At 38.6% G+C, this 27,817-nt stretch overlaps 1 pseudogene across 1 annotated transcript; it reads right to left on the reverse strand.

The window, feature by feature from the left end:
• Positions 1–5,976: 5,976 nt before the first annotated feature.
• LOC309808475 (disks large homolog 3-like) lies at positions 5,977–14,660 on the reverse strand (annotated as a pseudogene). The gene is made up of 2 exons: positions 14,311–14,660; positions 5,977–6,648 (listed from the first exon to the last, which is right to left on the reverse strand). The product of its transcript is annotated as a disks large homolog 3-like (transcript).
• Positions 14,661–27,817: the final 13,157 nt, after the last annotated feature.

Consider the following 27,817-nt stretch of genomic DNA (forward strand, 5'->3'; position numbering starts at 1 on the left):
GCTGTTTCCAGACTGGTTTTCAAAAACTGAAGTATTCACACTTCCCATGGGAAGATATTTCATAGCATGACTTTAGTATTAGAACACTTCTCCTGAAACTCTATTTAAACTTTATATTCTTATATTACAATATTATCTTATTTTCCTTCAGTCCTCTAAACACATTCTGCTTTGGTTTTTATGAATTCCTCACTCAATTATCTCATGACCAACTGAGTATTTTGTCATTAATATTTCCCATAAAATAATTTATATTAATTCAGCTATTCAAATAAATGGAGAAAAGCATAAGCATATATTATTCAGAACCATAGATAATTGATCAAATATATAATTTTTAAATGTCTATTAAATGATATCTATTAAGCTGACTCATTTTGAAGACTTTAAGGAAAGAAAATGTATGTTATAAATATAGTAAAACATTGAATTAGAAACATTGGTAGTGGGACTTCCCTGGTGGTGCAGTGGTTAAGAACTTGCCTGCCAATGCAAGGGACATGGGTTCAAGCCGTGGTCTGGGAAGATCACACATGCCACGGAGCAACTAAGCCCGTGCACCACAGCCACTGAGCCTGTGCTCTAGAGCCATCAAGCCACAACTACTGAGCCCGCATGCCACAACTACTGAAGCCCACGTGCCTAGAGCTTGTGCTCCACAACAAGAGAAGCCACAGCAATAAGAAGCCTGTGCACCTCAACGAAGGGTAGCACCCACTCACTGCAAATAGAGAAAGCCTGCGTGCAGCAATGAAGACCCAACAACAAAGACCCAACGCAGCCAAAAATAAATAAATAAATGTATTTTTTTAAAAAAGAAACATTGGTAGGACACAGAATGATTGAAAAATTATGAATAATTGGCCTATCCCCAGCCCTGGACATTAGCTTAATCTTAAATTATCTGAAGGAAATTGTTCTGTATATTGTTCTAAGATTAGCCAAGAAATAAATATACCCTTTTAGTCTTTGAAATTTTGGTGAATATGACTGATATGAATAAGACAAATAAATATATAAATAAATAAAACTCCAAGTATAACATTATGATATATAAAATTTAATGCAAGCACATTGGATTTGGTAGAAATAATGGTGACCAAATAAAATTCCCAATAGTATGAGTTATAAATGATAACATTTTATGCAGACAAAAAACAATAAATGGATCAACTCTTAGTTTAAAATTTTATTTTAAAAAAATATTAATAAAAATAACTTCAGTACATTTAAAATGAAATGGCAAAATTGTGAATGGCTAGCTGTGAAAGAAAATTGGTCAACAGATTAAACTGACATAATGACATCCATCCAGCCAAATATATTTTTATTTTCCCCCAAATATTTTCACCAAAAACAAATCAATTTTTGTTATAACTCTGATTAAAATATTTTACTTTTGTGAATGAAAAGCAAAATGATCTTAGAATCAAAATCTAAAGTTAAATACCTATTTGCTGAAAACAGATCAAAATATTCTGTATCTATATTTAAAACATAATAAATACCTTCTGATTTTTAAAAATAAAAATAAATTATTTTGATAGGACTTGGGATAGAACCAATTATTCACTATTAATTCATTTAATAAAAATTTGCTGAGGGACTTTTTTAATTGTCAACATGTGCTTAGTTATAAGAAGCAAATTGCTGTGAATATGGATTTCAAAATCTGTAAAACTTATAGAGAATTGTATACTGTAAATACAGTAAAGTTTCTTAAATAAAAATTGGACATACCTTTACATGAATGCTTCTAAAAAGTGTACTAATATACTTACAAGACTTTATGGTTCACAACACATTTTCAAAAATTTTTTTCAATTGATCCTCCTAACAACCTATTTTTAGGTTAGAAAGCATGTGAACCAGAGAAGTGAAGCAATATGCTCAAGCTATATATTTGGATTCAATGTCAGGTCTTCTTACTCCAAATTTAGGCTCTTCTCATTACTTGTTTTTGATTACTATATTGATATCCAACTACTTTTTATTATATTCTTTAATTTTATTTTTCTTATATATTGATAAAAACTCACAGCTTATATAAGCAATTTAATAAAATTTTAGAATTACCTTTGGGAAACTTAAACAGAAACAAAACAAAAATAAACGTTTCCTTACTTTTCAGCAAATCAAATCTAATACACATTTTACATTTAATAAAAAAGAGTGAAGTTTGTGTTTTCAAAAAGCAGCAAATTGAATTAAATTTTAAGAGAGCTAAATATATTTTCTAAAACTACTGAGCCAGATGAAAACAAAGAACCCCTTCCACTACCTACAAGATTCTCATGTTTTCAGACCACAAAAGATCATATGCTGAAAGATTTTTCCCTAATCACCACACACACACACACACACACACACACACACACACACACACACGTCTTGTTCCCCTCCAGTATTCTATACTGGTTCTGTTTTGAGAGGTATCATTGACTATTTAACCTGTAACTTTCAGATATGAGAACTCACAGTTGAACTGGATCATATGGTGAGGATAGCTTCAAGTAGGAGGTATAATTTGTTTGGAACTTTAAAAATGTATAAGTTTTTTGTTGTTGTTGTTGTTGTTTTGGTTTTGGCTGTATTGGGTCTTCGTTTCTGTGCAAGGGCTTTCTCTAGTTGCGGCGAGCGGCAGCAACTCTTCATCGCGGTGCGCGGGCCTCTCACTGTCATGGCCTCTCCTGTTGCGGAGCACAAGCTCCAGACATGCAGGCTCAGTAGTTGTGGCTCACAGGCCTAGTTGCTCTGCGGCATGTGGGAATCTTCCCAGACCAGGGCTCGAACCCGTGTCCCCTGCATTGGCAAGAAGATTCTCAACCACTGCGCCACCAGGGAAGCCCAAAATGTATAAGTTTTAAACAAGGAGATATTAGAAAAGAGAGAATGAATTAAAGAAAACAAAGCATTATGGAAATCATGGGACATATCAGGGCAAGAGGAAGTAATCCAGTTTAACTCATGTATAAGTCAGGTGAAATGTACTAATAAAGGATAGAGACCACGGTGTGAAGATCCTTGAATGCAAGCTCTCCACCCTATACCTAAAAACTTAACTATACTTACACTCATTTTTACATCATTTCTTTCAGACTCCAAAAGAAAAAAAAGTAATACTCTCTCCATGTATGAACAAATGCTTCATCTAGTTTTTGATCACATCTGACCATTTCCAGAATCTTGTTTTATTAGCTATTCCCTACTTTTCTTATATTTTAGCCCTCTATTTGTCTACCAGCTTGTTTCTTCACAAATTATATTCATGCTCTAATCTCCTCCATTTAAAATAAATAAAGCAATCCATAAATATTCTTCCTCTATTCAGACTTTCTATGGAGCTACCATCCTGCTTTTGAAAGGAATCTTCTCACAGGAATAGTTCACCCCTTCTTTGCATCTCATGCCTCCTGTCCCCCAGAAGGTAGGCTAACACTGTTCTAGCAGAGGTCACTATCCAGGATACTAATTGCCAAATCCAATCAATTCGTCTGAGTTCTCTTCTCAATCACTCTGCAGAATTTGACACTAAACTATTCTATTCCTAAAAATTGTTCAGTTCTTGTGATACATGGCACTATTCTCGCTGTTCTTTTTTTTATTTCAACTATCACTTATTCAAATATATATATATATATATATATATATATATGCCTCCTTGGACGGAACACTGGTAAACCAACTAGTGTCATGCTTGCTTTGAATCTCTGCTTTCCTTCCCTGGGAGGGGTAGAGGGGTGAGCATCATTCAAACTACGTAATTTAACATCAGAGAAATCAACAACACTCCCAGCTCACCATCTCCTCACCAGAGTCATAATCGGATACCACTTTACTCCTCTTGCCTTCAATCCAGTGTACTGCGCAGGTAAAGCTGCTGCCCTTTTTTTTTTTTTTTTTTTTTTGCGGTACATGGGCCTCTCACTGTCGTGGCCTCTCCCATTGCAGAACACAGGCTCCAGACGTGCAGGCTCAGCGGCCATGGCTCACGGATCTAGCCGCTCCACGTGGCATGTGGAATCTTCCTGGACCGGGGCACAAACCCATGTCCCCTGCATCGGCAGGCAGACTCTCAACCACTGTGCCACCAGGGAAGCCCGCTGCTGCCCTTTCTTTACTCACATTCTGGGCTCCACACTTTACAGTTAGCCTCATCATGCTGGTAGGAGAACTGTTAACAGACTTCCTAAATCTGGCTGGTAGCACTCAAAGCATCTTCAACATGTATCCTTTGCACCGGTTGTAACACAGTGGGCTAGGAAGCAACAGGCTCAACCCTGGGGCCAAGCATGTCCACACTCTTCTCCCCTGGGTCGTGCCTCCAGCGTGGAGCTGAGGGAGGCATGGTGGCTTCAAAGGGGCATGGTGGAGCAGGGCCCGGGCCACACCTGCCGCCTGCATTTGTGGTCAGAGAAAAACCCTCTTGACCACAATCACCGCCATCTGACTCTGGGAAAAAGCAACAAGTTTTCACATCTCAACAGTAAGTGAATCTCAGCTCTACAGCTCAAATTGACAGCATTAAAGTCTACTTTCTTCTTGAAGAAATAGTAAGCTACCAGCTGTTGGTGAGGGATTGGGGTAGGTAGGGCATATGAAGCAGCTGCGAAAAAAACCCAAATCAAACTTTTCATTACGTGGCTGGCCAAGCTCAGGGCCGTCCCACTGTCTCTGCACAGAGCTGAAAGGCAAGTGACTCTCCGTCCCTGTCAGTGGGCCCCATGACAGGGCCTCAGCTGAGCCCAGCATGTCCCTGACACGTGAGTGAAGGGATATGTTACAATAGGAGGCCCAGCTCCTGTCGGTTCTCACCTGCCCCCACTTCCCTTTCCGCTGACGGGATGGCCAAGCCCGGGTCGCCAAGTCTACCATGAGGCCCAGCTCCTCCAGAACATCATGAGCTTTTAGAACATGGTCAAATTAGATTCTACACATTCACTTAAATAGTAAAAGTAAAATTTGGAAGAATGAAGAGGCTGACACAGTAGCACAACATGGTTTTGGTTTAAGCGCAGCTTAAAAATGAACAAAAAGGAAACATCTCATGCAGACACATCAGGTGGCATAAAACAATCCGCAATTTAATACCATGGGAGCACCCTTAGCCATTCTCTCACTCCCCACTCGTGGGCCTGACTGTGTCCCAAGGGCAGCACTGGCTCTAGGGTCACAGCTCCAAGCCTCTGGCCCCTGGGCAAAAGCCCTTTCTCACCATCCTCCAGCTGACCCCTCCTAAAGAAAAGCCCAGCTCTGAAGAAAATGACTAATGCAGGTGCCCTCCGTACAGCACTTAACTACCACTTTCACTCCCTCCCCAACCAGTTGGGATATAACATGCCATCTGATTGGAATATGAAAAGTAAAGCATTTCTCTAATAACACAGTACCATCTCCATAGATTTTCTAGTCCAAATGCGTGTAAATATATAATAAACTATATGAGAGTATATAATATATATAATTTCTATATATTATATAAATTATATATATATATATATATATATATGATACTTTCTATCACCGTGACTGCGCCGTCCCAAGCCTCAAGGCAGTGTACAGATCATAGCAAAGCCTGGAAGCCTCTCCTCACGGGGTGCACGGGGCTCACTTCATAAGCCGCACAGCAGTCCAGTCTGTCTTTTCATCAGTCCTCCTTTCTTCTCTTTGCTTCAGCTTGGTTTTATGCAAACAATGACTCTGATGGATTTGCACCTGTGCTAGTGCTTGGGAAAGGTCCATGCAGGAATGGGCACAGTCACATGATGAGTAAGATGGCATCATCCCCCAAAATAAACTAAAACAAAACAAAAATTTAACAGAACAGGACTAGAAAACTCAATTTTTTGGACATATCTAAAAAAGGGGACAAGAACAGTGGTCATTTGTTCTCCCCATGGGGACAGGAATGAAGAGGGAGGAGGGAAGGGGGAATCGATTTCTTCTGTTCACAATAGAAGGGTTGGAGGGGATTCTTCAGAGTTTTTCAGGGGAGGGACCCAAATGTAGCGCCCAGACTGGTCCTCAATGATTTCTCTGATCTTGTTTTAAATCTCTTCCAGTGAGTCACCCTGTACAATGGCTGTGAAGTATTCTCCAAACTCCTGCTCCAGTTCCATGGCTTTGTCATAGATCTTATTTGCTTGTTCATACATCTGCCAGCAGTTCATTTCCATAAGCGCTTCAATGGACTTGGGCTTGATGAAAATGGCAATGGGATAAAGTTGTGACTGTGGCAGCCTCTTGATAGCATTTCCAGAAACATCTAAGATGCAGTGCTTGCCCCTCTCCCCAACTCCCTTCACTGACTAGATGCTGGTCCCATAGAGATTATCGTTGAATTGGCCTGCCTCAATGAACTTGTCCTGAATATCCTTCTCCATCTGTTCTCAGGAGACCACAAAGTGGTAGTCTTGCCCATCCACTTCATCATCACGCTGAGGCCCAGGTAGTATGTTGTACACAAAATCCAAATTTATGCGGGAACTCCAAAATCAGGTCATCATTGACTCTGTCCTTCATTGGGCCCAGGATGATGACAGGCCTTGCATAGTGAAATTCTTGCTGTGTCACTGGCTCATATGACAAAATAGCATCCTCCTGTCCTTTGGAACTGCTTTCACGTCACTGGTGTTGGACACTGTTCTCCTATACCATGTTTTCTTTGCTCTTGTAAAATGAAAACTTTTGAGAGAGGCAGAAACTCTTTTTACGTTTTTTTTTTTTTGACATCTTTATTGGAGTATAATTGCTTTACAATGGTATGTTAGTTTCTGCTGTATAACAAAGTGAATCAGCTATACATACACATATATCCCCATATCCCCTTCCTCTTGTGTCTTCCTCCCACCCTCCCCATCCCACCCCTCTAGGTGGTCACAAAGCACCGAGCTGACCTCCCTGTGCTATGTGGCTGCTTCCCACTAGCTATCTATTTGACATTTGGTAGTGTATATATGTCCATGCCACTCTCTCACTTCGTCCCAGCTTACCCTTCCCCCTCACTGTGTCCTCAAGTCCATTTTCTACATCTGTGTCTTTATTCCTGCGCTGCCCCTAGGTTCTTCAGAACCATTTGTTTCTGGGGTTTTTTTTTAGATTCCATATATATGTGTTAGCATATGGTATTTGTTTTTCTCTTTCTGACTTACTTCACTCTGTAAGACAGTCTCTAGGTCCATCCACCTCACTATAAATAAATCAATTTTGTTGCTTTTAATGGCTGAGTAATATTCCATTGTATATATGTGCCACATCTTCTTTTTTTATTTTTTTATTTTTTTATTTTTATTTTTTTGCTTTATAACAAATTTAATCAGTTATACATATACATATGTTCCCATATCCCCTCCCTTTTGTGTCTCCCTCCCGCCCTCCCTATCCCACCCCTCCAGGTGGTCACAAAGCACTGAGCTGATCTCCCTGTGCTATGCGGCTGCTTCCCACTAGCTATCTACCTTACGTTTGGTAGTGTATATATGTCCATGCCGCTCTTTCACTTTGTCACAGCTTACCCTTCCCCCTCCCCATATCCTCAAGTCCATTCTGTAGTAGGTCTGTGTCTTTATTCCTGTCTTACCCCTATGTTCTCCATGACATTTTTTTTCTTAAATTCCATATATATGTGTCAGCATACAGTATTTGTCTTTCTCTTTCTGACTTACTTCACTCTGTATGACAGACTCTAGGTCCATCCACCTCATTACAAATAGCTCAATTTCAGTTCTTTTTATGGCTGAGTAATATTCCATTGTATATATGTGCCACATCTTCTTTATCCATTCATCCGATGATGGACACTTAGGTTGTTTCCATCTCCGGGCTATTGTAAATAGGGCTGCTATGAATATTTTGGTGCATGTCTCTTTTTTAATTATGGTTTTCTCAGGGTATATGCCCAGTAGTGGGATTGCTGGGTCATATGGTAGTTCTATTTGTAGTTTTTTAAGGAACCTCCATACTGTTCTCCATAGTGGCTGTACCAATTCACATTCCCACCAGCAGTGCAAGAGTGTTCCCTTTTTTCCACACCCTCTCCAGCATTTATTCTTTCTAGATTTTTGGATGATGGCCATTCTGACTGGTGTGAGATGATATCTCATTGTAGTTTTGATTTGCATTTCTCTAATGAGTAAAGATGTTGAGCATCCTTTCATGTGTTTGTTGGCAGTCTGTATATCTTCTGTGGAGAAATGTCTATTTAGGTCTTCTGCCCATTTTTGTTTTTTTTTTTTCTTTTTTTTTTTTTTTTGCGGTATGCGGGCCTCTCACTGTTGTGGCCTCTCCCGTTGCGGAGCACAGGCTCCGGATGCGCAGGCCCAGCGGCCATGGCTCACGGGCCCAGCCGCTCCGCGGCATATGGGATCCTCCCAGACCGGGGCACGAACCCGTATCCCCTGCATCGGCAGGCAGACTCTCAACCACTGCGCCACCAGGGAGGCCCTTCTGCCCATTTTTGGATTGGGTTGTTTGTTTTCTTGTTATTGAGCTGCATGAGCTGCTTATAAATTTTGGAGATTAATCCTTTGTCAGTTGCTTCATTTGCAAATATTTTCTCCCATTCTGAGGGCTGTCTTTTGGTCTTGTTTATGGTTTCCTTTGTTGTGCAAAAGCTTTGAAGTTTCATTAGGTCCCATGTGTTTATTTTTGTCTTTATTTCCATTTCTCTAGGAGGTGGGTCAAAAAGGATCTTGCTGTGATTTATGTCATAGAGTGTTCTGCCTATGTTTTCCTCTAAAAGTTTGATAGTGTCTGGCCTTACATTTAGGTCTTTAATCCATTTTGAGCTTATTTTTGTGTATGGTGTTAGGGAGTGATCTAATCTCATACTTTTACATGTCCCTGTCCAGTTTTCCCAGCACCACTTATTGAAGAGACTGTCCTTTCTCCACTGTACATTCCTGCCTCCTTTATCAAAGATAAGGTGACCATATGTGCGTGGGTTTATCTCTGGGCTTTCTATCCTGTTCCATTGATCTATCTTTCTGTTTTTGTGCCAGTACAATACTGTCTTGATTACTGTAGCTTTGTAGTATAGTCTGAAGTCAGGGAGCCTGATTCCTCCAGCTCCATTTTTCGTTCTCAAGATTGCTTTGGCTATTCGGGGTCTTTTGTGTTTCCATACAAATTGTGAAATTTTTTGTTCTAGTTCTGTGAAAAATGCCAGTGGTAGTTTGATAGGCATTGCACTGAATCTGTAGATTGCTTTGGGTAGTAGAGTCATTTTCACAATGTTGATTCTTCCAATCCAAGAACATGGAACATCTCTCCATCTCTTTGTATCATCTTTAATTTCTTTCATCAGTGTCTTATAATTTTCTGCATACAGGTCTTTTGTCTCCTTAGGTAGGTTTATTCGTAGATATTTTATTCTTTTTGTTGCAATGGTAAATGGGAGTGTTTCCTTGATTTCACTTTCAGATTTTTCATCATTAGTATATAGGAATGCCAGAGATTTCCGTGCATTAATTTTGTATCCTGCTACTTTACCAAATTCATTGATTAGCTCTATTAGTTTTCTGGTAGCATCTTTAGGATTCTCTATGTATAGTATCATGTCATCTGCAAACAGTGACAGCTTTACTTCTTCTTTTCCAATTTGGATTCCTTTTATTTCCTTTTCTTCTCTGATTGCTGTGGCTAAAACTTCCAAAACTAGGTTGAATAAGAGTGGTGAGAGTGGGCAACCTTGTCTTGTTCCTGATCTTAGTGGAAATGGTTTCAGTTTTTCACCATTGAGGACGATGCTGGCTGTGGGTTTGTCATATATGGCCTTTATTATGTTGAGGAAAGTTCCCTCTATGCCTACTTTCTGCAGGGTTTTTATCATAAATGGGTGTTGAATTTTGTCGAAAGCTTTCTCTGCATCTATTGAGATGATCCTATGGTTTTTCTCCTTCAATTTGTTAATATGGTGTATCACGTTGATTGATTTGCATATATTGAAGAATCCTTGCATTCCTGGAATAAACCCCACTTGATCATGGTGTATGATCCTTTTAATGTGCTGTTGGATTCTGTTTGCTAGTATTTTGTTGAGGATTTTTGCATCTATGTTCATCAGTGATATTGGCCTGTAGTTTTCTTTCTTTGTGACATCTTTGTCTGGTTTTGGTATCAAGGTGATGGTGGCCTCGTAGAATGAGTTTGGGAGTGTTCCTCCCTCTGCTATATTTTGGAAGAGTTTGAGAAGGACAGGTGTTAGCTCTTCTCTAAATGCTTGATAGAATTCGACTGTGAAGCCATCTGGTCCTGGGCTTTTGTTTGTTGGAAGATTTTTTATCACAGTTTCAATTTCAGTGCTTGTGATTGGTCTGTTCATATTTTCTATTTCCTCCTGATTCAGTCTTGGCAGGTTGTGCATTTCTAAGAATTTGTCCATTTCTTCCAGGTTGTCCATTTTATTGGCACAGAGTTGCTTATAGTAATCTCTCATGATCTTTTGTATTTCTGCAGTGTCAGTTGTTACTTCTCCTTTTTCATTTCTAATTCTATTGATTTGAGTCTTCTCCCTTTTGTTCTTGATGAGTCTGGCTAATGGTTTATCAATTTTGTTTATCTTCTCAAAGAACCAGCTTTTAATTTTATTGATCTTTGCTATCGGTTCCTTCATTTCTTTTTCATTTATTTCTGATCTGATTTTTATGATTTCTTTCCTTCTGCTAACTTTGGGATGTTTTTGTTCTCCTTCCTCTAATTGCTTTAGGTGCAAGGTTAGGTTGTTTATTCGAGATGTTTCCTGTTTCTTAAGGTGGGATTGTATTGCTATAAACTTCCCTCTTAGAACTGCTTTTGCTGCATCCCATAGGTTTTGGGTTGTCGTGTCTCCATTGTTATTTGTTTCTAGGTATTTTTTTATTTCCTCTTTGATTTCTTCAGTGATCACTTCGTTATTAAGTAGTGTATTGTTTAGCCTCCATGTGTTTGTATTTTTTACAGCTCTGTTCCTGTAATTGATATCTAGTCTCATAGCATTGTGGTCGGGAAAGATACTTGATACAATTTCAATGTTCTTAAATTTACCAAGGCTTGATTTGTGACCCAAGATATGATCTATCCTGGAGAATGTTCCATGAGCACTTGAGAAAAATGTGTATTCTGTTGTTTTTGGATGGAATGTCCTATAAATATCAATTAAGTCCATCTTGTTTAATGTATCATTTAAAGCTTGTGTTTCCTTATTTATTTTCATTTTGGATGATCAGTCCATTGGTGAAAGTGGTGTGTTAAAGTCCCCTACTATGATTGTGTTACTGTCGATTTCTCCTTTTATGGCTGTTAGTATTTGCCTTATGTATTGAGGTGCTCTTATGTTGGGTGCATAAATATTTACAATTGTTATATCTTCTTCTTGGATTGATCCCTTGATCATTATGTAGTGTCCTTCTTTGTCTCTTCTAGTAGTCTTTATTTTAAAGTCTGTTTTGTCTGATATGAGAATTGCTACTCCAGCTTTCTTTTGGTTTCCATTTGCATGGAATATCTTTTTCCATCCCCTTACTTTCAGTCTGTATGTGTCTCTAGGTCTGAAGTGGGTCTCTTGTAGACAGCATATATATGGGTCTTGTTTTTGTATCCATTCAGCCAATCTGTGTCTTTTGGTGGGAGCGTTTAGTCCATTTACATTTAAGGTAATTATCGATATGTATGTTCCTATTCCCATTTTCTTAATTGTTTTGGGTTCGTTATTGTAGGTCTTTCCCTTCTGTTGTGTTTCTTGCCTAGAGAAGTTCCTTTAGCATTTGTTGTAAAGCTGGTTTGGTGGTGCTGAACTCTCTCAGCTTTTGCTTGTCTGTAAATGTTTTAATTTCTCCATCAAATCTGAATGAGATCCTTGCTGGGAAGAGTAATCTTGGTTGCAGGTTTCTCTCCTTCATCACTTTAATTATGTCCTGCCACTCCCTTCTGGCTTGTAGAGTTTCTGCTGAGAGATCAGCTGTTATCCTGATGGGGATTCCCTTGTGTGTTATTTGTTGTTTTTCCCTTGCTGCTTTTAATATGATTTCTTTGTGTTTAATTTTTGACAGTTTTATTAATATGTGTCTTGGTGTATTTCTCCTTGGATTTATTCTGTATGGGACTCTCTGTGCCTCCTGGACTTGATTAACTATTTCCTCTCCCATATTAGGGAAGTTTTCAACTATAATCTCTTCAAATATTTTCTCAGTCCCTTTCTTTTTCTCTTCTTCTTCTGGAACCCCTATAATTCGAATGTTGGTGTGTTTAATGTTGTCCCAGAGGTCTCTGAGACTGTCCTCTGTTCTTTTCATTCTTTTTTCTTTATTTTGCTCTGCAGCAGTTATTTCCACTATTTTATCTTCCACCTCACTTATCCGTTCTTCTGCTTCAGTTATTCTGCTATTGATCCCGTCTAGAGTATTTTTTATTTCATTTATTGTGTTTTTAATCGATGCTTGATTCATCTTTAGTTCTTCTAGGTTCTTGTTAACTGTTTCTTGCATTTTGTCTATTCTATTTCCAAGATTTTGGATCTTGGAAATAGAATCTTGGATCATCTTTACCATCATTATTCTGAATTCTTTTTCAGGTAGACTGCCTATTACCTCTTCATTTGTTAGGTCTGGTGCGTTTTTATCTTGCTCCTTCTCCTACTGTGTGTTTTTATGTCTTCTCATTTTGCTTATGTTACTGTGTTTAGGGTCTCCTTTTTGCAGCCTGCAGGTTTGTAGTTCCCGTTGTTTTTGGTGTCTGTCCCCAGTGGCTAAGGTTGGCTTAGTGGGTTGTGTAGGCTTCCTGGTGGAGGGGACTAGTGCCTGTGTTCTGGTGGATGAGGCTGGATCTTGTCTTTCTGGTGGGCAGGTCCACGTCTGGTGGTGTGTTTTGGGGTGTCTGCGGACTTTTTATGATTTTAGGCAGCTTCTCTGCTAATGGGTGGCGTTGTGTTCCTGTCTTGCTAGTTGTTTGGCTTAGGGTGTCCAGCACTGTAGCTTGCTGGTCGTTGAGTGAAGCTGGGTGCTGGTGTTGAGATGGAGATCTCTGGAAGATTTTCGCCGTTTGATATTATGTGGAGCTGGGAGGTCTCTTGTGGACCAGTGTCCTGAAGTTGGCTCTCCCACTTCAGAGGCACAGCACTGACTCCTGGCTCCTCAATTTGGGATGATTTGTTGTCTATTCATGTATTCCGCAGATGCAGGGTACATCAAGTTGATTGTGGAGCTTTAATCCGCTGCTTCTGAGGCTGCTGGGAGAGGTTTCCCTTTCTCTTCTTTGTTCTCACAGCTCCTGGGTCTCAGCTTTGGATTTGGCCCTGCCTCTGCATGTAGGTCGCCAGAGGGCGTCTGTTCTTCGCTCAGACAGGACAGGGTTAAAGGAGCAGCCTCTTCAGGGACTGTGGCTCATGCAGGCCAGGCGGGAGGGAGGGGCATGGAGTGCGGGGCGAGCCTGCAGCGGCAGAGGTCTGGCGTGATGTTGCACCAGCCCGAGGCGTGCCGTGCGTTCTCCCAGGGAAGCCGCCCCTGGATCCCGGGACCCCGGCAGTGGCGGGCTACACAGGCTCCTGGAAGGGCGGTGTGGACAGTGACCTGTGCTTGCACACAGGCTTCTTGGCGGCGGCAGCAGCACCCCCAGCGTCCCACGCCCGTCACTGGTCTCCGCGCTTTCAGCCGTGACTCGCGCCCGTCTGTGGAGCCCCTTTAAGCAGTGCTCTTAATCCCCTCTCCTTGCGCACCAGGAAACCAAGAGGGAAGAAAAAGTCTCTTGCCTCTTTGGCAGCTCCAGAGTTTTCCCAGACTCCCTCCCGGCTAGCTGTGGCACATTATCCCCCTTCAGGCTGAGTTCTCGCCGCCAACCCCAGTCCTCTCCCTGCGCTCTGACCAAAGCCCGAGCCTCAGCTTCCAGCGCCGCCTGCTCTGGCGGGCGAGCAGACAAGCCTCTTGGGCTGGTGAGTGCCGCTCGGCACCGATCCTCTGTGCGGGAATCTCTCCACTTTGTCCTACCCAAGTATGTGGGGAGTTTCTTGCCTTTTGGGAGGTCTGGGGTCTTCTACCAGCGTTCAGTAGGTGTTCTGTAGGAGTTACGTGTAGCTGTATTTCTGGTGTATCCGTGGGGAAGAAGGTGATCTCCGCGTCTTACTCTTCCACCGTCTTACCAGCGCCACATCTTCTTTATCCATTCATCTGTCAATGGACACTTAGGTTGCTTCCATTTCCTGGCTATTGTAAATAGTACTGCAATGAACATTGGGGTGCATGTGTCTTTTTGAATTATGGTTTTCTCAGGGTGTATGCCCAGTAGTGAGATTGCTGGGTCGTATTGTAGCTCTATTTTTAGTTTTTTACAGAACCTCCACACTGTTCTCCATAGTGGCTGATGGACCAGTTAGACACAATTATCCCCATCCTGGCATGAAACTTCACTGTTTTCAGTCGAGCCCTTTCTTTCTTTCCCACCCTCTTCTTACTGGGGATCACACTGATTTGCTCACTTACTCCTTGTGGGGTCACCAGTCTCACCTGCCACCACTCATCATCAGAGGCGTTAATGACAGTAGAATGTCACCAAAGGAGAAGCTGAGGCCTTGGCTCGATAGGCAGCGTTCCCAAGTCTGGTCATAATCAAACAAGGCCCTGACATACAAGAACCTCTTCTCACTCATTTGCAGGGACCGACCAAGACGCAGATCTCATGCTGCTGTTCATCATTTGCTCTTACAAGTCATGTATCTTCGATTCAAAGAGACTGTATTCCGGCACCGGGTGGTAGTCCAGGTCTAGTGCTGAGAAAGTGTCAGCTCGGGGCAGCCCCTCTGTCTCTCGCAGAAGACCACGGACCCAGAGTGGGGCATGTGGGGGGAGGGGAGGAGGAGGGGGAGGGGAGGGGGAGGGAGGAGGAGGAGATGTCTAAGTCACACGAGGTGGGGTGGGGGGGAAGGAGTGGCGCCCGCCACTCTCTACCTCTCTCCCCATTCTTATACTGCTTCCTGACCACTTTTTTTTAGTCTCATTTGCTGTCCCCTCCAGGTCCCCCTTCGTGACTTACCATTAAGTGAATTGCAGTTATAAAAACAGAATATGTATTTTGACCCATTTATGATATATTTGTATATATAGATATTTAAGAGTATGCAAGTACAAGTTGTATCTGTGTAAGCTAGGTCTAAATATAAATATATATATACCAAAATGCTAGTAGGCAATGGATATATTCTGGGTGAATTTCACATTAATCATTTCTATAGTTTTTTAATGCTTTTGCAATTATCATGTATAAATTTTAAAATCGGAGAGTGAATTAAAAATTCACCAATAATATTTATGTGCTGTTTAATTATACTTGTATATTAATTATTCCCTCAAGCCCCAATTTTTCCCCTGAATTACAGATCAGGGTGACCATAGTCACAGTCAACTCACTCCCCCATCTTTCTTCTGTGCCTCAACAGTACCCAAATCATACTTTTCTCTAGGTGGGTACTTTGCTGCATCTATATCTTTATTTTATTCTTTTTTTAAAAAAAATTTATTTTACTTATTTTTTATACAGCAGGTTCTTATTAGTTATCCATTTTATACATAGTAGTGTATACATGTCAATCCCAATCGCCCAATTCATCACACCAGCCCCACACCCACGCCCACCATTTTCCCCCCTTGGTGTCCATATATTTGTTCTCTACATCTGTGTCTCTATTTCTGCCCTACAAACTGGTTCATCTGTACCATTTTTCTAGTTCCACATCTATGCATTAATATACGATATTTGTTTTTCTCTTTCTGACTTACTTCATCTCTGTATGACAGTCTCTAGATCCATCCACATCTCTACGAATGACCCAATTTCATTCTTTTTTTATGGCTGAGTAATATTCCATTGTGTATATGTACCACTCTTCTTTATCCATTCGTCTATCGATGGGCATTTAGGTTGCTTCCATGACCTGGCTATTGTAAATAGCTGCAATGAACATCAGGGTGCTGCAATGAACATTAGGGTGCATGTGTCTTTTTGAATTATGGTTTTCTCTGGGTATATGCCCAGTAGTGGGATTGCTGGGTCATATGGTAATTCTATTTTTAGTTTTTTAAGGAAATTCCATACTGTTCTCCATAGTGGCTGTATCAATTTACATTCCCACCAACAGTGCAAGAGGGTTCTCTTTTCTCTACCCCTTCTCCAGGATTTGTTGTTTGTAGATTTTCTGATGATGCCCATTCTAACTGGTGTTAAGGTGATTACCTCATTGTAGTTTCAATTTGCATTTCTCTAATAATTAGTGATGTTGAGCAGCTTTTCATGTGCTTCTTGGCCATCTGTATGTCTTATTTGGAGAAATGTCTATTTAGGTCTTCTGCCCATTTTTGGATTGGATTGTTTGTTTTTTCAATATTGAGCTGCATGAGCTGTTTATATATTTTCGAGATTAATCCTTTGTCCATTGATTCATTAGCAAATATTTTCTCCCACTCTAAGGGTTGTTTTTTCATCTTGTTTGTAGTTTCCTTTGCTGTGCAAAAGCTTTTAACTTTCATTAGGTTCCATTTGTTTATTTTTGTTTTTATTTCCATTACTCTAGGAGGTGGATCAAAAAAGAACTTTGTGTGATTTATATCAAAGAGTGTTCTTCCTATGTTTCCCTCTAAGAGTTTAGTGTCCAGTCTTACATTTAGGTCTCTAATCCATTGTGAGTTTATTTTTGTTTATGGTGTTAGGGAGTGTCCTAATTTCATTCTTTTATATGTAGCTGTCCAGTTTTCCCAGCAACACTTATTGAAGAGGCTGTCTTTTCTCCATAGTATATTCTCGCCTCCTTTACCAAAAATAAGGTGACCAGGGCTTCCCTGGTGGCGCAGTGGTTGAGAGTCTGCCTGCTGATGCAGGGGACATGGGTTCGTGCCCGAGCCCGGGAGGATCCCACATGCCGCGGAGCAGCTAGGCCTGTGAGCCATGGCCGCTGAGCCTGCGCATCCAGAGCCTGTGCTCCGCAATGGGAGAGGCCGCGGCAGTGAGAGGCCCGCGTACTGCAAAAAACAACAACAAAAAAAGGTGACCATAGGTGTGTGGGTTTATCTCTGGGCTTTCTAATCTGTTCCACTGATCTATATTTCTGTTTTTGTGCCAGTACCATACTGTCTTGATTACTGTAGCTTTGTAGTATAGTCTGAAGTCAGGGAGTCTGATTCCTGCAGCTCCATTTTTTTCCCTTAAGACTGCTTTGGCTATTCGGGGTTATTGTGTCTCCATACAAATTTTAAGATTTTTTGTTCTAGTTCTGTAAAAAATGCCATTGGTAATTTAATAGGGATTGCATTGAATCTGTAAATTGCTTTATAGTCATTTTCACAATGTTGATTCTTCCAATCCAAGAACATGGTATATCTCTCCATCTGTTTGAATCATTTTTATTTACTTTAATCAGTGTCTTATAGTTTTCTGCATACAGGTCTTTTGTCTCCCTAGGTAGGTTTATTCCTAGGTATTTTTTTCTTTTTGTTGCAATGGTAAATGGGAGTGTTTCCATAATTTCTTTTTCAGAATTTTCATCATTAATGTATAGGAATGCAAGAGATTTCTGTGCATTAATTTTGTATCCTGCAACTTTACCAAATTCACTGATTAGCTCTAGTAGTTTTCTGGTGGCATCTTTTGGATTCTCTAGGTATAGTATCATGTCATCTGCAAACAGTGACAGTTTTACTTCTTCTTTTCAATTTGTATTCCTTTTATTTCTTTTTCTTCTCTGATTACCATGGCTAGGATTTCCAAAACTATGTTGAATAATAGTGGTGAGAGTGGACATCCTTGTCTTGCTCCTGATTTTACAGGAAATGCTTTCAGTTTTTCACCATTGAGAATGATGTTTGCTATGGGTTTGTCATATATGGCCTTTATTATGTTGAGATAGGTTCCTTCTATGCTCACTTTCTGGAGAGTTTTTATCATAGATCGGTGTTGAATTTTGTCAAAAGCTTCTTCTGCATCTATTGAGATGATCATATGGTTTTTCTTCTTCAATTTGTTAATATGGTGTATCATATTGATTGATTTGTGTATATTGAAGAATTCTTGCATCCCTGGGATAAATCCCACTTGATCATGGTGTATGATTCTTTTAATATGTTGTTTTATTCTGTTTGCTAGTATTTTGTTCAGGATTTTTGTATCTATATTCGCCAGTGATATTGGTCTGTAATTTTTTTTGTAGTATCTTTCTCTGGTTTTGGTATCAGGGTGATGGTAGCCTCATAGAATGAGTTTGGGAGTGTTCCTTCCTCTGCAATTTTTTGCAAGAGTTTGAGAAGGTTGGATGTTAGCTCTTCTCTAAATTTTTGATAGAATTCACCTGTGAAACCATCTGGTCCTGGACTTTTGTTGGCTGGAAGATTTTTAATCACAGTTTCAATTTCATTACTTGTGATTGCTCTGTTCATATTGTGTATTTCCTCCTGGTTCAGGTTTGGAAGGTTATAACTTTCCAAGAATTTGTCCATTTCTTCCAGGTTGTCCATTTTATTGGCATAGAGTTGCTTGTAGTAATCTCTTAGGATGCTTTGTATTTCTGTGGTGTCTGTTGTAACTTCTCCTTTTTCATCTCTAATTTTATTGATTTGAGTTCTCTCCCTCTTTTTCTTGATGATTCTGGCTAATGGTTTATCAAATTTGTTTATCTTCTCAAGGAACCAGTTTTAGATTTATTGATTTTTGCTATTGTTTTCTTTATTTCTATTTCATTTATTTGTGATCTGATCTTTATGATTTCTTTTGTTCTACTAACTTTGTGTTTTGTTTGTTCTTCTTTCTCCAGTTCCTTTAGTTTAAGTTTAGATTGTTTATTTGAGATTTTTATTTTTTCTTGAGGTAAGCTTTTACTGCTATAAACTTCCCTCTTAGAACTGCTTTTGCTGCATCCCATAGGTTTTGGGTTATCATGTTTTCATTGTCATTTGTCTCTAGGTATTTTTGATTTCCTCTTTGATTTCTTCAGTGATCTCTTGGTTATTTAGTAACATACTGTTTAGCCTCCATGTGTTTGTGTTTTTTACATTTTTTTCCCTGTAATTGATTTATAATCTCATAGTGTTGTGGTCAGAAAAGAGGTTTGATATGATTTCAATTTTCTTAAATTTACTGAGGCTTGATTTGTGACCCAAGATGTGATCTATGCTGGAGAATGTTCCATGCACACTTGAGCAGAAAGTGTAATCTGCTCTTTTTGGATGGAATGTCCTATAAATATCAATTAAATCTATCTGGTCTACTGTGTCATTTAAAGCTTCTAGTTCCTTATTTATTTTCGTTTTGGATGATCTATCAGTTTAAGTGAGGTGTTAAAGTCCCCCACTATTATTATATTACTGTCGATTTCCTCTTTTATAGCTCTTAGCAATTGCCTTATGTATTGAGGTGCTCCTATGGTGGGTACATATATATTTATAATTGTTATATATTCTTCTTGGATTGCTCCCTTGATCATTGTGTAGTGTCCTTCCTTGTCTCTTGTAACACTCTTTATTTTAAAGTCTATTTTATCTGATATGAGTATAGCTACTCCATCTTTCTTTTGATTTCCATTTGCATGGAATATCTTTTTCCATCCCCTCAGTTTCAGTCTCTATGTGTCCCTAGCTCTGAAGTGGGTCTCTTGTAGACAGCATATATATGGGTCCTGTTTTTGTATCCATTCAGCGAGCCTGTGTCTTTTGGTTGGAGCATTTAATCCATTCACGTTTAAGGTAATTATCGATATGTACGTTCCTATTACCATTTTCTTAATTGTTATGGGTTTCTCTTTGTAGGTCCTTTTCTTCTCTTGTGTTTCCCACTTAAGAGAAGTTCCTTTAGCATTTGTTGTACAGTTGGTTTGGTGGTGCTGAAATCTCTTAGCTTTTGCCTGTCTGTAAAGCTTTTGATTTCTCCTTTGAATCTGAATGATATCCTTGCCGGGAAGAGTAATCTTGATTGTAGCTTCTTCCCTTTCATCACTTTAAATATATCATGTCACTCCCTTCTGTCTTGTAGAGTTTCTGCTGGGAAATCAGCTGTTAACCTTATGGGAGTTCCCTTGTATGTTGTCATTTTTCCCTTGTTGCTTTCAATAATTTTTCTTTGTCTTTAATTTTTGTCAGTTTGATTACTATGTGTCTTGACGTGTTTCTCCTTGGGTTTATCCTGCCTGGGATTCTCTGCACTTCCTGGACTTGAGTGGCTATTTCTTTTCCCATTTTAGGGAAGTTTTCAACTATAATCTCTTCAAATATTTTCTCGGGTCCTTTCTCTCTTCTCCTTCTGGAACCCTTATAATGCAAATGTTGTTGCATTTAATGTTGTCTCAGAGGTCTCTTAGGCTGTCTTCATTTCTTTTCATTCTTTTTTCTTTATCAGTTATGTGGCAGTGAATTCCACCATTCTGTATTCCAGGTCACTTATCTGTTCTTCTGCCTCCTTTATTCTGCCACTGATTACTTCTAGTGCAGTTTTCATTTCAGTTATTGTATTGTTCATCTCTCTTTGTTTGTTCTTTAATACTTCTAGGTGTTTGTTCTTTAATTCTTTTAGGTCTCTGTTAAACAGTTCTTGCAGCTTCTGAATCTTTGCCTCCATTCTTTTTTCAGTGTTTCATATCATCTTCACTAGCATTATTCTGAATTTTTTTTCTGGAATGTTGCCTATCTCCACTTCATTTAGTTGTTTTTCTGGGCTTTTATCTTGTTCCTTCATCTGATACATAGTCCTCTGCTTGTCTATCTTTCTGTGAATGTGGTTTTGGTTCCACAGGCTGCAGGATTGTAGTTCTTCTTGCTTCTGTTGTCTGCCTTCTGGTGGATGAGGCTATCCAAGAGGCTTGTGCAAGTTTCCTGATGGGAGGGACTGGTGGTGGGTCGAGCTGGATGTTGCTCTGGTGGGCAGAGCTCAGTAAAACTTTAATGTGCTTGTCTGCTGATGGGTGGGGCTAGGTCCATTCCTGTTGGTTGTTTGGCCTGATGTGACCCAACACTGGAGCCTATCGGGCTCTTTGGTGGGGCTAATGGCAGACTCTGGGAGAGCTCACGCCAAGGAGTCCTTCTCAGAACTTCTGTTGCCAGTGTCCTTATCCTCATGGTGAGACACAGCCACCGCCTGCCTCTGCAGGATACCCTCCAACACTAGCAGGTAGGTCTGGTTCAGTGTCCTATGGGGTCACTGCTCTTTCCCCTGGGTCCCAATGCACACATTACTTTGTGTGTGCCCTCCAAGAGTTGATTCTCTGTTTCCCCCAGTCCTATTGAAGTCCTGCAATCAAATCCCGCTAGGCTTCAAAGTCTGATTCTCTGGGAATTCCTCATCCCGTTGCCGGACCCCCAGGTTGGGAAGCCTGACGTGGGGCTCAGAACGTTCACTCCAGTGGGTGGACTTCTGTGGACAAGTGTTCTCCATTTTGTGAGTCACCCACCCAGCAGTTATGGGATTTGACTTTATTGTGATTGAGCCCCTCCTACCATCCCATTTTGGCTTCTCCTTTGTCTTTGGATGTGGAGTATCTTTTTTGGTGAGTTCCAGTGTCTTCCTGTTGATGATTGTTCAGTGGTTAGTTGTGATTTTGGTGCTCTCGCAAGAGGGAGTGATCGCACATCCTTCTACTCCACCATCTTGAACCAATCTCCTCTATCTTTACATATTTGTAATTCCCAAACTGGAAAGTTCCATGCATTATCTTGTTTCTTTTCCTAGGGCCTATCATAGTGCTTTGTAAATAGAATATAGTTACTGAGTTGAATGAGTGAATAAACTAAAAGCATTATTCTTTATTTTTCATGGTTTAGGGAATTATTGAATTTTGTTTTTTAGTTAATGAGTGACATGTTCAGAGTTGTAATTTAAGGTTAATCTGGAAGTATATGAAGTGAAATGGAGGTGGAGCATTTAAAAGAGAGGAGGCAAGTATAAGGTATCACAGAAACTCTAGCCACCAATGAGAGAACCTTCCTGATAAAGTGGTACCTTCAAGGAATAAGAAAAAATATGCCCCACGTTCCTTATACATTATAGCTTTTAAAGATGTACATCATTTGGTATGATGACAGAGGTTGTGTAATTATTCTAAAATAAATCTTTGCTGCCATCTTGTGGAACAAAATTTATACTTTATAACAATGTTTAAGCTTTGCAATACTTACTGAACCTGTAATTATCCATAGTCTTTAAAAATAATAATAAAGGGCTTCCCTGGTGGTGCTGTGGTTGAGAGTCCGCCTGCCGATGCAGGGGACACGGGTTCGTGCCCCAGTCCGGGAAGATCCCACATGCCGCAGAGAGGCTGGGCCTGTGAGCCATGGCTGCTGAGCCTGCACGTCTGGAGCCTGTGCTCCGCAATGGGAGAGGCCACAACAGTGAGAGGCCCGCGTACCGCAAAAAAAAAAAAAATAATAATAATAATAATAAATTTCAATTTGGTTTTTTAAAGTTACTTTGTCTTTTAAAAATTAATAAATTTCAACTTAACCCTTCACATTTAAAAGTATTCCTTCTTCTGCCTTCATGCAAACTCACTTTTCAATTTACGTGGACTTTTTAATCTATATCTTTTCTGGAGTCTAATTTTGTTTTGTTAATTGTAATATAAATATCTCTAAATTAATTTCTATATTTAAATTTATTCAATTTTGCTCCAAATTCTACAAGCTAAAGAAAAACATCAGCTACAAATTAATTATGAATTTACCACCTTTTCCTTTCTACTGAGTACATATGAGTTCATTCATTCAATTTATTTAATAAATATATACTGAGTGCCAGCCATAAAAAGGAACAAAATTGGGTCATTTGTAGAGACATGGATGAATCTAGAGACTGTCATACAGAGTGAAGTAAGTCGGAAAGAAAAAAACAAATATCATATATTAATGCATACATGTGGAACCTAGAAAAATGGTACAGATAAACTGGTTTGCAGGGCAGAAATTGAGACACAGATGTAGAGAACAAACGTATGGACACCAAGGGGGGAAAGCGGCGGTAGAGGTGGGGGTGGGGGTGTGATGAATTGGGAGATTGGGATTGACATGTATACACTGATGTGTATAAAATTGATGCCTAATAAGGACCTGCTGTATAAAAAAATAAATAAAACAAAATTAAAAAAAAAGAAAAATATATATATATACTGAGTGCATATCTTGTGTCCGCCATTGTTCTAAGCATTCAGGATATTCTAGTGAATAAATAGACAAAAAGCTCTGCTTTCAAGAATTTTACATTTTAGTTAGATATATAAAGTGGATTTGTTTGTCTTGATGATACTTGAAAACATCTTTGTTATACACTATAACAAACTACATAAAAGTTTCTAATTTTGAAGCAAGGAAGATATAAAAGAAACTATCTCTAAAATGGGACTTCTTTTTGGAAAAAAATATAGTCTAGGATACTCCAATATTAGGACCATGAATATAAAATTTTGGAACTTAGAAACTGTAAGTCTTCGTGATTATTTCTGTATATATAAGATGACACAAAAGCGGGCTACAAATAAATGACTTAGCAACAAATTTTACAATTTTGATTAGTTTATTAAAATCTGAGCAAAATAAGTCATTTAGTGCTCACATGCATCATCTAAAGTGTCAAAGTTTAATGAAAATTGAAATTGTTTAGAAAGGCTTGCATTTTAGACAATGTAATGTAAAAATGTAATTTGATGCCAGTAATTATTGCACAAGGAAATCATCGTTCCTAGTTGACAACATCTTCAAACTTACAGCCTGTAAAATTGTCTTTTCTTTTTCTATTAATAGAGCATGTAGTCCATAAAATTCTGAGATATGGGGACTTCCCTGGTGGCACAGTGGTTGAGAGTCCGCCTGCCAATTCAGGACACATGGGTTTGAGCCCTGGTCTGGGAAGATCCCACATGCCACGGAGCAGCTGGCCCCGTGAGCCACAATTACTGAGCCTGTGTGTCTGGAGCCTGTGCTCCACAACAAGAGAGGCTGCGATAGTGAGAGGCCCGCGCACCCCGATGAGGAGTGGCCCCCAGTTGCCACAACTAGAGAAAGCCCTCGCACAGAAACGAAGACCCAACACAGCCATAAATAAATAAATAAATTTTTTTAAAAAAGAGCCGGTGACACGTACGTGCACCGAGATAGCACGAATTGGAGGAAAAAAAAACAAAAAAACCTCAATACGTTACCAGAGTAATTCAAGGTAAACTACAAATAAAGGATAATTGAGACAGCGCCCAATTTGAAAAGAAAAAAAATTCTGAGATATGATGAATTTCATTTTTTGAAGGTTTAATTTAAAAAAAAGATATTCAGTGAGAATGCACACATTTCAACATATTTCAATTTGTTTCAACATGGGTTCTCTCCAAAAGCAGATCTGGAGAGAAAAGCTTATTAACAGACAGTCTATTTTAGGAAGTCACCCCAAAGAGGAGGAGTGGGAAACTGCAAAGAGAAGGAGAGAAAGAAAATTGAATCCTAGGATATCTTATTGAGCAGTATGATTATTGCAGTAAATAGTTGGGCTCAGTCCCTCTAAGAAGCCTCATAGGATACATTTCAGAATTGTCCACTTGAGACACAGACTCAGGTGCACTTACCCACTAGTCCCCATCCAAGACTTGGTCAGGGCTGTACCATTACATGTTTATTCCTACCACTTTCAGGTTTGGTAAGCATCAGAAGGGCTGACTGGATTCTCTTGGACATTTTATAATACATACTGGCACCAGAGAAATCTGGGAATAGAGAACAAACGGTATATGATTCATTTGAAATGAGACATTAGGTTACATCCACAATGAGTAGAGTAAAATGATGGGCCAAGAGAATGTGAGGTGGGGCATGAAACATGTACAATTCTCACCTCTCATTTCATGATGCTGTTAAAACTAATAAGGACACCCTCTTAGGTGGGAATTTTAAAAGTAAAAACAAATAAGTAAGAATTTATTATAAGAAAAAGTACTTTCCAATTTTGATATGAGAATTTAATAAATTATTTCCATTAGGATTGCAGCCTATATGGAAATTCAAATATGGGTAACACTATGAAAAGTTGTATTCTTCAAAAAGCTCACACATGCTAAAGAGTATAAACATAAACCTATGTTTTTTAATTTACAAAATTATCATTTCTAGTTTCTCTGATTATGTATATTTTATTTCCTCCTTTGTTTTGTAGGGATAAATTTCAATGTATTCTTGTTTGTAATCTTTGTTTTTTAAAATTGCAATTTTCAAAGGACTTCAAAAGCTGAAGGGTTTCTGGTAATCCAAATTTATAAACTGTTTCTGTTAAAGATGTTCAGCTTATTTTGAAAAAAAAAAACTAACCAAATTTTGGAAGACTCACTTACAAAATATGCAACACTATTGTAGGGCATTTATACTGGTTTACAAAGTAGTGAAATAAATTCAGGACATTTCTAAAAATGTGACTGACGCAGGGAAGCAAAAAGTAAAAGATGTACTTCTATGATTAGGTCTTTTTTTTTTTTCTTTTTGATTCAACATAGGCTTCACCACAAAAAAGAATTCAGTTGTTATTCCATGTAAAAAATATTTGCAAATTCTGACAATCAGATTTCTAATGTAATTCTTACACCATCATAGCATAAGTAAATAAAATTGTACAACCACCATAACTAAGCCCAAGTACATTTCTGTTTCATTAATTTCTTAATCTGATAAGAACAGTTTGTGCCATGATGTTGTACTCCAAAAAAATTGGTATTCATAGTTACCATCTAATCTTTTGTATAAAATGTGTATAATATTTAAAAGCTATGTTACCACTGCAAATTTCAAATACTTAAATATCTAGTCCTCAGATTCTTGTGATATGTGATACGAAAATACATACATAACCACAACTTTAGGCTATTTAATAAAATAGCAGAATGATAAGACTACATAATTTATGAAATGGAGCTAAAGTATGCAAAGGCAAATTTATAGCCTTAAATTATTTCATCTGTGAACAAGGGGAAAAAAAGAAATTAAGGTTTTTAACCTTAAAAAAGAAAGAACAAATAAAATTAAGGAAAACAGGTGAAATAATAAGTGAAACAGAGCAGATGATAATTTAATAGAATTGAATAGAAAGCCCAGAAATAAACCAGAGTAGGTATACATGTGTGTGCATACACAGTATTACGGGAGTAGTTGACTCAACGGTCCTACGTATAAAATCACTGGGAAAAAAAAAACAAAGGAAAATATGCATAAATTTGCATAAAAAGTAAATATTGCTCTACTATCAAAAATGATAAGAAAGGTCAACTATGAAATAAATATCTCAAAAATGTCTATTTTAATATTTTAAAATTATAAAAATCTCTTCAAAACCAAAATAAAAATCTTTACTTCTCCAAAAGATAAATGAGCAAAGGATATGAGGAGTGAATTCACAAAACACAAAGCAAGCAAAATTATTAGAAGTTACAGTATTTAAGGCTGGAAGGATGCTGTGAACCTAGGACTTTCATCTATTGCTGTTGGGAGTGTAAATTTGTATAATCTATCTGGAAAGTAGCATAGGTGTATATTTCATCTTAAATATGTTCATATTATTTTACCTAGAAATTCCACTTTCAAGGATCTAAGCTGAGAAAAAAGGAGATACAAATATTTGTATATAAGGATGTTAATCATATTATTATTTACAAAAGAAAAATATCGGAAGCCACATCTATGTGCAACAACAAAGAATGCCTATGTCATCTAAGAATACATTGGTATTTGTGGCAATAGGATTGCATACCATTTGGTCATGCTATTTCTGTAGAACATTTCAAAGTAAAAATTGTTTTCATTTATTGAGCACCTACCATGCACAAGGCAATGCACTAAAGAGCTTTACAAGTGATTTACACACTTTAATTGATTTCCATGCTTTTAACACTAGCAACATTTACATGATCTCTAAAGAATTATTACGATATACATTTGACAGAAGAGAAAATTGAAGTCTAGACAGATTTCCTGAAATGATTAAAGTATTTTAGGCACTATATTGCAGAGCTAAGATTTGAATCCCAGTCTGACTCCAAAGGTCCCCTTCCCACTTTCAGCTATTCTACAGCACTGCTCTCATAGCATGGGAAAAATCTCAAGATACTATGTAATAGTTCGTGTGTGTTGGGGGGCAGGCAGGTGGGAGCTGGATTTAAAGGCTATATAAATTATGCATGTTACCACCACAAAGTTTCTTGAACAGTTCCCGGTAGTCAGCACTGGAGTGTGGGAATGGACATGAAGCGTTGGGGGTGAAGTGGAATGCACTGTCTCTATACTTTCTTTTCTTACTAAGAATGATTTAATTGTGTAGTTTATTAAAATACCCAAAAGAGGAACATAAACTTCCATAGACACTATGACTCCAGTTCTGTTTTGTTTTGTTTTGTTTTTAACATTCATACCAACACTTGCCTGGGGGGAGGGGGAAACAACTGGAAATAATTTTATCAGTTATTTTAGTGATCTCAATACTTATTGCTGAGAAGTAGAATTATTGTTGATTTGTTTTTCGTACATTTCTATATTTTCAAATTATCTATTATAAGCATTTATTATTTTCTGATTGTAAAATGCTATAGTTGAAAAAAACTGACAATAAACATTAAAGCTATTTAAATGAGTTAGCTTACTGATAAACAGTGCAATGTTACGATAATGCTAGGCTACTCAGAAAGTGGATTTGGCCACAACCAACTTTTTAAACCTCTTCATGGCTCCTCCTCACATCCATGGCTGGTGAAAAAGCAAATTAATACCACCTTTTTGGAAACAATTGACAGTATATACCTTTAAAGTCCTAAAATTATTTTAAAAGGCTTAAGCCCTTGCAAAACAAAGAATTCGCACACCATCCACTT

This window comes from Mesoplodon mirus, assembly GCF_964341445.2.
Source record: "Mesoplodon mirus genome assembly, chromosome: 7".
NCBI classification, from domain to species: domain Eukaryota; kingdom Metazoa; phylum Chordata; class Mammalia; order Artiodactyla; family Ziphiidae; genus Mesoplodon; species Mesoplodon mirus.